Raw genomic sequence first — 11007 nt, 5'->3', positions numbered from 1 at the left:
GATTTTTTTCTTTTTTTACATAAAATGAAACCCCAAGATATTATTAATACGTATGCACGTTTTGGCTGTTATTGCGTGAACAATACGACCATAAAACATTCACGAAAAACGTAAACTTTGTTCATAAACGAAACAAGGAAATGGCGTTCGAATTAATGTTTTCGCCGCAAAACAGCGTAGCGTTACATGACGGCTAGACTTGGGGAAACCAATGCTGTGCAGACAGACAATAAATCTAAGTTATGCTTCAAAAAGCCGAGTCAGAGAACTAGCCAGTGCGTGCTTTTTCATTCAAAAGAACAGGAGTGTCATTTCATTCGAAAGTCACAAATATGGTATTTTTTCTAAAAAAATCGCATTTTTCGGACCGTTACATAACGGCTACACCCAGTATGTCTAAATTACCCAAATACTGTGGCTCCAATTTCTATTAACTTTTGTAGATCGTTTGAATAGATTAAGAACTTGCACCAAACCGAATACAGGCAAACGACATAACATATTCATTTACATTTATAAATGATATTGCGAATGAACGGAAATTATGAACAACTAAAAACAATACGCAAATGATACATGTGGGTTTCGTGTATTTTTTACAACTTTCAAAAATGATATCGACTTTGTGCATATTGTTATATAGCTTTAAAATTCAAATATCTGCAGAATGGGCCTATATTTTATTTCTAAATATGCCTTTATTTAAACGCGCAACCCGTTTACATTACACATTACATTGGAATAATGTCGAATTTTGACATTATATCGGCGATTATTACGTTGCACTCAAAACTTCTATATATTTAAATTATGTATTCAGGTAGATACGATTTTTCTGAACAAGATGGTATATAATCACATATATATTTGATCCTTATTCAGATTATTAACAGTGCTAATGTTGCAAAATCCGCGATTTTTCGTATGTGCGTCAACATCTGACGTTACGTCTATATACGTGGTATTATTTCGAGCAGGAATTACTATATACTTGGTATAATGTCAAGCCGGAAAAAACATATACTTGGTATAACGTCGAGCAGGAATTACTATATACTTGGTATTATGTCGGGCACGTAAAACTATATACTTGGTATAAGGTCCAAGGGAAGAACCATATACTTGGTATAATGTCGAACAGGAAGAACTTTATGCTTGATATAAACTTCGAGTAGGAAGAACTATATACTTTGTATAATGTCGAGCACGTAACACTATATACTTGGTATAAGGTCCAAGGGAAGAACCATATACTTGGTATAATGTCGAACAGGAAGAACTTTATGCTTGATATAAACGTCGTGTAGGAAGAACTATATACTTTGTATAATGTCAACGTAAAACTATATACTTGGTATAATGTCCAGCACGTAACACTATATACTTGGTATAATGTCGATCAGGATGTTTAAATATGTTGTATAAGGTCGAACGGGAAGAACTATATACTTGGTATAATGTCGAACGGGAAGAACTATATACTTGGTAAAATGTCGAGCAGAAAGAACTACATAGTTGGTATAATGTCGAGCAGGAAGAACTATTACTTGGTTAAATGAGAAACGCTTATTAACCATCATTGGTCGGCGTACTACAGTTGCTAAGTGTGTGCTTTTACAACATTGTTAAGGCTTAACATATATCACGTATACAATTAAGCTGACATTGTTTTATATATTATTAGGTATATACTATCACACTGCATGTTCATGTTGTGTCGTGAAAACAAGATCTTATCGAGAGCCATTTCAGAAATTTAGAGACCACCGCAAGTGGAATCAGCATTTCATTCACGTGCGAGCGATGGTTAAATCAATCGAACAACTAACCCTTAACAATATCACACAACAATATCTATGAAAAACGATACACCACAAAAAACCCCTAACACCAATGAAGTAAAGCAGTGCATTACTTCAATTATCTTAGACACTAAATTAAGTGAAGATGACTGAATAAATTGTGAAGGCCTTTTGAATGAGCAGGAATGTTCTAAAGCAATAGGTTCAATGAAAGTAAATAAATCCCCAGGGTCAGATGGATTGACAGTTGATTTTACAGAATATTCTGGCAACATCTTAAACATTTACTTGTAAATTCTTTAAATTAGGGGCATGCATTTAATTTTGTTTATCTGAATCACAACGAATTGGAATTTTATCACTTATGTATAAAACAATGATCACTGTGACCTAAATAACTGGAGGCCGATAACTCTCTTGAATGTCGATTGTAAAATATTAGCTCACTGTTTGACTGAGAGAATTAAACCAATATTATCAAAAATATTTAGTACTGATAAAAATGGCTTTGTTATGGGAAGAAATATTAGATATAACATTCGTTTAATACAAGACGTTATTGATTATGCTGAGAAATTTCGAGTTACTGGGACTATACTTTTTTTCGACTTTGCTAAGCCTTTGATTCCATAAAATGGGAATTTATGATAAATTTTGGATTTAAGGACGGGTTTATAAATTGGATCTTGAATCTATATACTCAAATTAGTTTTTTAGTGTCAAATAATGGATGGCTATCTGAACGAGTAAATATCACACGAGGAATAAGGCAAGGCTGCCCGGTATCAGCACTTCTCTGTGTAATAACTATAGAAATACTGGCTACCAAAATAAGACAAGACGAACAAATAAAGGACATTAAAATTTAACAATCACAAGAGATTTTAAAATATCGCAACTAGCAGATGATACTACATTATAACTAAAAACTAAAAAAAAAAACCATCAGTAAAGTTCTGAATCTAATTGAAATATTTGGTAGTCTATCACGTCTGATACTTAATAGAGAAAAGTCACAAGGTATTAAGTTAGGAGACCATAAAACATTGATAGATGATCAATATGAAGACATAGATTGGACATGTAAAAGCATTAAAGCACTAGGTATTCATTTTGGAATAAACTCAGAAAAAACAGCACAATTAAACTGGGAAAGTAAAATATCGAAAATGAAAGCGGTAATACAAATCTGGGAAAAAAGAAAAATTACTATAATTGGAAAAAATCAGATTTCTAAATCACTTTTTATTCCTAAATTGACTTACCTCATTTCAGTACTACCTGTACCACAACAAATTGTTAAACAGTCTGAAAAAAATTATAAATGATTATATATGGGACGGCAAAAAAGAAAGTTAGAAGAAAAGCTCTCTGCCTATTATACAATGGAGGGGGTTTACAAATGCTAGATGTGGCATCACACATTCAAACTATTCATTGTGGTTGGGTTCAAAAATTAATTAAGGATGAGAGAAATGAGAGCCTGTGGACAGTTATACCAAACCATTTCCTAAATCAATATGGGCATAATTTCTTAATATTCTCAATGAATGTAAAGAATATACAAAATTTGGACGGCTATACAAAACTACCATTGTTTTATCAAGATATCTTAAAATCCTGGCTAGAGGTAGGTGGAGGTGAAAAACCATATCCTGAAAGAAATTGCAAATGAATTTATATGGGGGAATCAATATATAAAAACATCAAAATAAAGTATTGATTTTCAAAAACTGGATAAACAACAACATCCTTAGAATAATACATCTGCTAGATCATCAAGGAAAAATTAATGAAAATATTTGTCTGAATAGGCTAGAAGAAAAAACAAATCTGGATTTCAGAAGTATCCATTATAAAAAAAATCCATACCAAAACAATGGCAATTAAAGTTAACAAACTCTCACATAGCAAAATACAATATAAAAAAAGAGTACACAGTACCTTCAATTAAATTAAATAATACATAACAAAGCTGCAATATGTAATGTAACAAATAAACTGATATATGAAAATGTTCTACAAAAACAGTCCAAAAAACCTATTGCATATATTGCATGGAAAAACACTTTTGCAAACATTAGCAAGTCAGAATTAGAAATAAAAATTGTAAAGGTACGAAGTTTTACTTTAAAAAAAATGGACAATAACAAATTGAAAGTGTTCAAATGGAAATTAATACACAGAATCTTGACTAACAATCAGATACTTTATAAATGGAAAATCAAGGATAGTTTTTTTTTGTTTGATTTTGCTTAACGTCCTATTAACAGCTAAGGTCATTTAAGGACGGCCTCCCCTGTGTGCAAGATGCATGCGTGTAGTGTATGTGTGTGTATTTTGGGAGGCTGCGATATGTTCGTGTTTGTCTTCTTGTAATAGCGCGGAACTGATGCCGACTTTATAGTGCTACCTCACTGAAACATACTGCCGAAGACACCCAGCAGGACGCCCCACCCGGTCACATTATACTGACAACGGGCGAACCAGTCGTCCCACTCCTAATTTGCTGAGCGTTAAGCAGGAGTAGAAACTGCCATTTTTAAAGACTTTGGTATGTCTCGGCCAGGGGACAGAACCCAAAGCCTTCCTCACAGGGGCGAACGCTCAACAAATGGCCAAAAGTGAGGCATTGTCAAGGGAGACATTAGGAAAAAGAAAGTTATTTAGAAAGGAGAGAAGAGATAAGGTCCCAAATTTAGTCGCCTCTTACGATCATGCAATTGGGGGCAGCAGGTACAATTCTTACGCCCTACCTGGAAAATCAAGGATAGTCCACAATGCAATTTATGTGGTGTTATCGAAGATTATGACCATTTCGTCACAAAATGTCAACATATCACACTATATAAAATAAGCGTTAACCATATGTTTAAAACACTAGGATACCATACAAATATGTTAACACTCAAAAATATTGCATTAGGAAACAAAATACCTTTTGATTAATCAGAAGAGATTATTTATAGGTTTTAAACATATCCGATCCTTATGATTTTGAATAAAAGACAAGGTAATTTATTCAACCTTCTTGGTAGTCCTTCATGCCAGCATGTTACTGGCTAAAAATCATAATGCTGGGCCTTTTGGTTAATCAGAAGTTGTTCATAAGTAGCCCTATATGCCAACATGTTATTTGCCAAATATCATCTGGGCCTTTTGGTAATTCATCATAAGTTATTATGTTTTTAAAATAGTTTAGCATATTTGAACCCTGTGACCTTGAAAAAGGGCAAAAGAAAGTAATTCATTTGCACTAACTTGGTAGTCCTTTATCCCAGCATGCTACTAGCCAATTACACTCACCATAGGCCTCTTGGTCATTGAGAAGAAGTTATTTAAAGTAAAAAGTTGACACCGGACGGACGCTGCACCGCGCCATAAGCTCACTTAACATTTTGTGCTATGTGAGCTATTATCTGGTTCTGATAGCTTACAGCGGAAGCAGTCTAAAATCAGCATTTCATAATGAATGACCGTAGCTCTATACACTACACCGACGACTGACATATATGAGTTAATCTGCATAAAATGGTTGTTACATAACTAATAACATAATTGATAATGTTAGAAATGTTTACGACGCGTGACAAATGTGATAAATATGCAACGACTTAGTTTGTATATTTGAAATGATCTCCAAAGGTGCAACTACTAAAATGTGTTTACATGAATATTTCATGTTTTACAGTACAAACGTCAGTTTTTTTGCTACACTGGTGATGGATTCGAAGAAGCTGTGTGATTTCAAAAGATAATTTCAAACAAGTTTGCAAGACGCTACATTGTAACGATGGCTGAGGGCGAGGAAGGAGTGAGTAATAAACTTTCGCAGTGTTTGAAAACAATATTTATCAATGAAGACAATAAAACACTTTATATATCAGTGTGCCTCTATATTATATATTCACTCCGGAAAGGTACGAAAGTAATACAAGCAAAATATCCTATGACATACTGAAAACAAATCGTAACATGACCAATATGGTAAAGGACGCAAATTGATAGAGAACTCAAATATATACCCAGTTTACTTTCTTGATATCTTTTAGTTGGTACATCAGTGTTTCATATTTGATGTAGATTTATAAACACATATTTAAGTAACAATGTATTGCGAAGACAAGAACCGTCGGTACAAGCATGATAACAACAAAAGTGCAGTAAATGACGAATAGTATGTCAGTGTAAAAAGCACAGTACGTATCATTTCAGGTAATCCACTGTGTCTCAAATCCTTCACACATTGATGTATGTCTCGAATCCTTCACATATTGCTGTATGTTTCAATCCCTTAAGACCATGTACTAAGTCTCTATCATTTCAAACCGTACACTTTGTCTCGACTAATCATAGTTCATGCTTGACTTTCTAATCCATTAAGCCATGGACTATACCTCCAACATGTTAGGTCACGAATCCTGTCTCAAACCCTTTAGGCCATCCTTTTTGTTTCGTTCCGTTCATGCATCCTGTCTCAAAACCTTAAGTCCATGGTTTATTCATAATGTTTGCCACCCTCCAGGACATGCACCTTGCATTAAACTTTCCAGGCTATGCGATTTGCCACAAACTGTTCATACAATTAACTATGACTCTTACATCATAGGATAAGCAATATGTCTTTAACTCTAAATGCAATGACCGTTGCCTCTAACCCTTTTAGAAATGCACTCTACCGTAAAATTGACAAATCCTAACTATAGCAGCTAAACATTCATCTCCTTCTTCTTCTTTTTTCTCATCTCCCGCCGTAAAAGTTTGTTTGCGCGTTTTCTCCGAAATCTTTTTGTTGGATTCCAAAGAAACTTCACATAAGTATTGGGGCGTGAGCCTGGATGTGAAAGACACCTTTTTTTCGCAGCTGCACGTCCAAAATGGCCGCCACGTTCTCTGATTGGTCGATTTTGCTTAAATTTGGTATGTACATGTAGGTGTATTGTTCATCTTTGCGACTATGGGGTCAGTTTGGAGGCCTTCTTTAATGGTCCCCATTACATTTAGTACTTGTTATAATTTATATTTGATCGTGACAGTTTATTTGTTCATTATGAAATTAATGATTGTATTGATTGTCAATATATTCCGTTGTTTTTAAAGTATTTGTGTTTATCAATGAAGTTATTGCAATTTGATGCGAAATAAAGCAACACAGCAGGACCCAGTGGGCCTTTCAACCATCCCGAGCCAACAACTCAGATAAATTGTGAAGTGATTTGAAGCTTGAAGAAAATGTATTGGTATGAAAACGTAATGTAGCAGATTTGTTTTAAAATACCTAATGTATTTAAATCTCTGTTTTAGTATTGTTCTGATAAGGTAAATCAACAGAAATTTACCGAATCGCAATTATATAATGCTGTTTATGCTAACTTTCTTTCAAAAACACAAGATATTATCTTATTTGAATCACAGAAAGGTCCAGCCCGTGTAAAACCAATAGACGTCAAAGAATTTAAAATAGTATATCCGTTCCCAGTAGTAAGTATTCTATTTATGTTATTTACATATAAAACAAGATAATTTGTATGTATACAAATTTCCTCCAGAGCTAGTGTTTTTCTCATTAGAGACTTCATGGATATACCTGCTGGCAGTCCGTTAACATTGTGTTTGCCCAATACTTGGTGAATCTTGAAGTAACTCCATTTGTCAATTTCTTCATTATGGTATTACGTTACAACGTTCTGCAACGTCATCTTTCATTATGAGGTCAAAATTCATTGCATTTGAATTGTTACCCACATCGGAAACATATGTAAGGAACCCCCAAGGAAACAATCAATTTTCCAGATAAATTACAAACAATTAAGGGACACAAGATAGTTTGACATGTGATGTTTGATTATCGTGTTTATCTAACACTCGTTATTAAATTTTCAGATTCGAGATTCTCGGTAAAACATGAGTCATTACGCCATTGTAAAATTAATACCTGGAATAATATAAACATGGAAACCAAGAATCACTCGTTATCTTATTTCGTTATGTAGTTATTGTTAAAAAATCGAACTCTTTAAACCTCTCTTGTATTTCTTTCAAAATAAGATCGTGTTTTGGCAATCATTTACACAACTGTTTTGAATTGAAAATACATTCTATTTTAAAAACAGAAAGTCCCAGCTAGTACAAAACTGGAGGTTTTAAATGAAATTCACCGACAGAAACATGAGTATAATAAAAAATGAGTACTTCGCCAAAATAACTTATATTTATAACAGACTTGAGTCATCAGATTAAGATAATATTCTTTATATTCCTTAAACGAAAAAGGTATTGGGGATACTTTTGTGTTTTTTCAATTCATTTATAACCAAATGCTTAAATTCGAAATTCGAAACAAAATATCTTAGATTTTTTTTTCCATGCGATAATGCCATCATGGCCTAAAACTTTATGCGCTGATGTGTTTTCCATTTTTAAACTCGATGCTTATGTTATCAGGCTATCCCGTTAAATCTTTCTTTTGTGGGTAATTTGCCTTTATTTTTTTTTCGATTTTGAGTTAGAATGTCGGTTTTGTTAATACTTCGATATGTTCTTATTATTTCTTATTGCTACAAAAAAATCAAAGAATTGGTAAATGTCAAAATGCGATAAAAAGGATAAAAATGATCCGACTGACATGATATAATTATAAAAAGCATAAGATCTACATCTTAATTAAGTTATCACAGATAGATTGATTGTTCTTGTGACAAATCCACATCACATGTTCACTTTTGGAAAGGAACCGTAGGTAAAAACTAAAATAGTCCAGTTTATGATGTATGCGAAATAGTTGTCAATATTAAAAGTATAGTTTTGATCTTTCAGATTTTCCATCATGGCTCAAACCCTTCACACGATGTTTTTATGTTTTGCACCCGTAAGCCATGCACTCTATCTCAAATTCAATAGAACATGCTTTATGTTCCAAACTTTTACACCGTGCACTTTGTCTAGACTCCTTCAGTTCGTGCTTTATTTTTCTGACCTTTAAAGATTTTGCGTTTACCTCAAACACTTGAGGCCATGTATTCTGTCGGAAACTCTGTTAGCAACGTTGTGTGTTTAGTTCATCAAGCCATGCGCTCCGTCTTAAACCCTCTATTTTATGTATTATAAATACTAACCTTCAGGACATGCACTTTGCGTTGAATCTTTCAAGCAATGCAATGTGCCAAAAATCCTTCAATTAATGCACTATGTCCCAACATTATAGGCCATGCAATATGTCTTAAATTCTATATTAAGACCATGCACTTCCTTCAACCATGAATATGGCAACTGTTATGCGAAATATTCACAATCTACTTTTAAAAATACGTGAGTTGATACTTAATAACTTAATTATTATGTTTTATATTTCTATTTTGTCAGTTTATCTATTCTTTGTTCAAATTAATGATTGCATAAATTGTCAATATACTCCGTTGTTTTTAAAATATTTATTTTGTTAAATGAAGGGATTGCAATGGGATTGGAAAAATCTGCATTTTTATTTTTCCTATAGTTGTTGACACACTGGAAGTGATTTCATTTGTCAATCTCAGAACTATGGCGTTATTTACGACGTCCCCTTCATTATGACGTCAAAGTTCAAGACAATTGGTAGCCAGTAAGAAAAAGATACAATGTATTCCAAAGGGAAACATGTATTATCCCAGATAACATATAAACATTACGGGAAAAAAGGTAATTAAACACGTGATTGTTGGCTCTCGTGCTAAATAACTCTTTTTAAGAAATTTTAAAATTTAAGAATCTCGGTAAGTCATGTGTCTTTTTGCAATTTTAAAATTAAATACCTTGAAAACGAAAAACATGGCAACCAAGACTCACTTTTAATGTGGGTTTTTTTTAGGTTCAAATATTTTATTCCCCCAGCCAATATTTTCATAAATGTGTACATACATATGTATATACATATTTTGATAGGGGATGCCAGTATTGGGGAGCCCTGGAGTCAGCCCCTGAACAATATGATGTCCTGACGTAGGAGGGTTCTCATTCAACATCCATCAGTCAAACTATAAATAAATAAATAGGAAGAGCAATGGGAAAATAAAACATTTGCAAATAGAGTACAGGACAAGAACACAAAACATATCTCTTTCACACCCTAACCAATTCCAAATATAACATAATATTACAAACAAGGATAAACATAGCACATCTAGTATACACAAAAAACATAATACACATACAAAACATCCACATATATACTCATACAGACAGACAGACAGACAGACAGTACATACAAACATGTATACATTGAGACATATTTCACATACATTGAATCGGATGCATCATTATGCACGCATAATTTCAAGCAGTTAAGAAACAATAATAAATACACTGTACAAACAGTGTCAGATGTACATATACACATGTGTATGAATATTTCTATCACACATGCATGTGGTCATTCACATTTATATGGACATATACTGACATCAATTTTCAAATAGCATTTTAAAATCGGTTTTCATACAGGTTTTTATGTCCGCTAAAAAGGTAATTATAAAACAAAAGAAACAAAAAATAGCACATACATCCACTCACACCATAACATACCGGATATATGTAGTTTTATTTTTATCAGATTACAGTATTTCACCACAAAATCAAGAGGAAATTTAAATAATCATTTCAAGAGAAAGAATATAAAATATATAAACAAAGACACAAAGATGTATGGATTGTGTAAACTTGTTTTTTCAATCTGTTAAAAAATATCTTTCCATTCAAACCATATTTGATCAAATTTTTCATTGCGTACATTTTTTGAGGCTGATTTTTTTTCGATGTTGTATTGGAATGCTAGAAACCCAATTAAACCATCTAACCTGAGTCTTTGTTTTTTTCTTGATACAGTGTATATATAATATTTTTCATAAAGGATAATAAAGTTAATTGGTAAGGCAACATCCGCTGTCTCTCCAAATAATACTGTTTCTAATCTAAAATCAATTAATTTATCTAAGTTGTGGTATATTTTGTTTTTCAAATCTTGCCAAAGTCTGAAAGAATGAGGACATTCCCAGAAAATATGTTCTATAGTTTCCATTTCTGAATTACACATATTACAAAGGTTTTTGATCAAAACACCATAAGTTTTCAAGTAATTATTTAGTGGGAGAATACGATTTTGAAACCGATACTGGAACCACTGTAGTGTTGTATCCGTTGCACTTTTAAAAGGAATGCTATACAATCGTTT

This window comes from Mizuhopecten yessoensis, unplaced genomic scaffold (assembly GCF_002113885.1).
Source record: "Mizuhopecten yessoensis strain PY_sf001 unplaced genomic scaffold, ASM211388v2 scaffold9155, whole genome shotgun sequence".
Taxonomy (NCBI): Eukaryota; Metazoa; Mollusca; class Bivalvia; order Pectinida; family Pectinidae; genus Mizuhopecten; species Mizuhopecten yessoensis.
The sequence above is the reverse complement of the archived record's forward strand: the minus strand, read 5'-3'. Positions refer to the sequence as shown.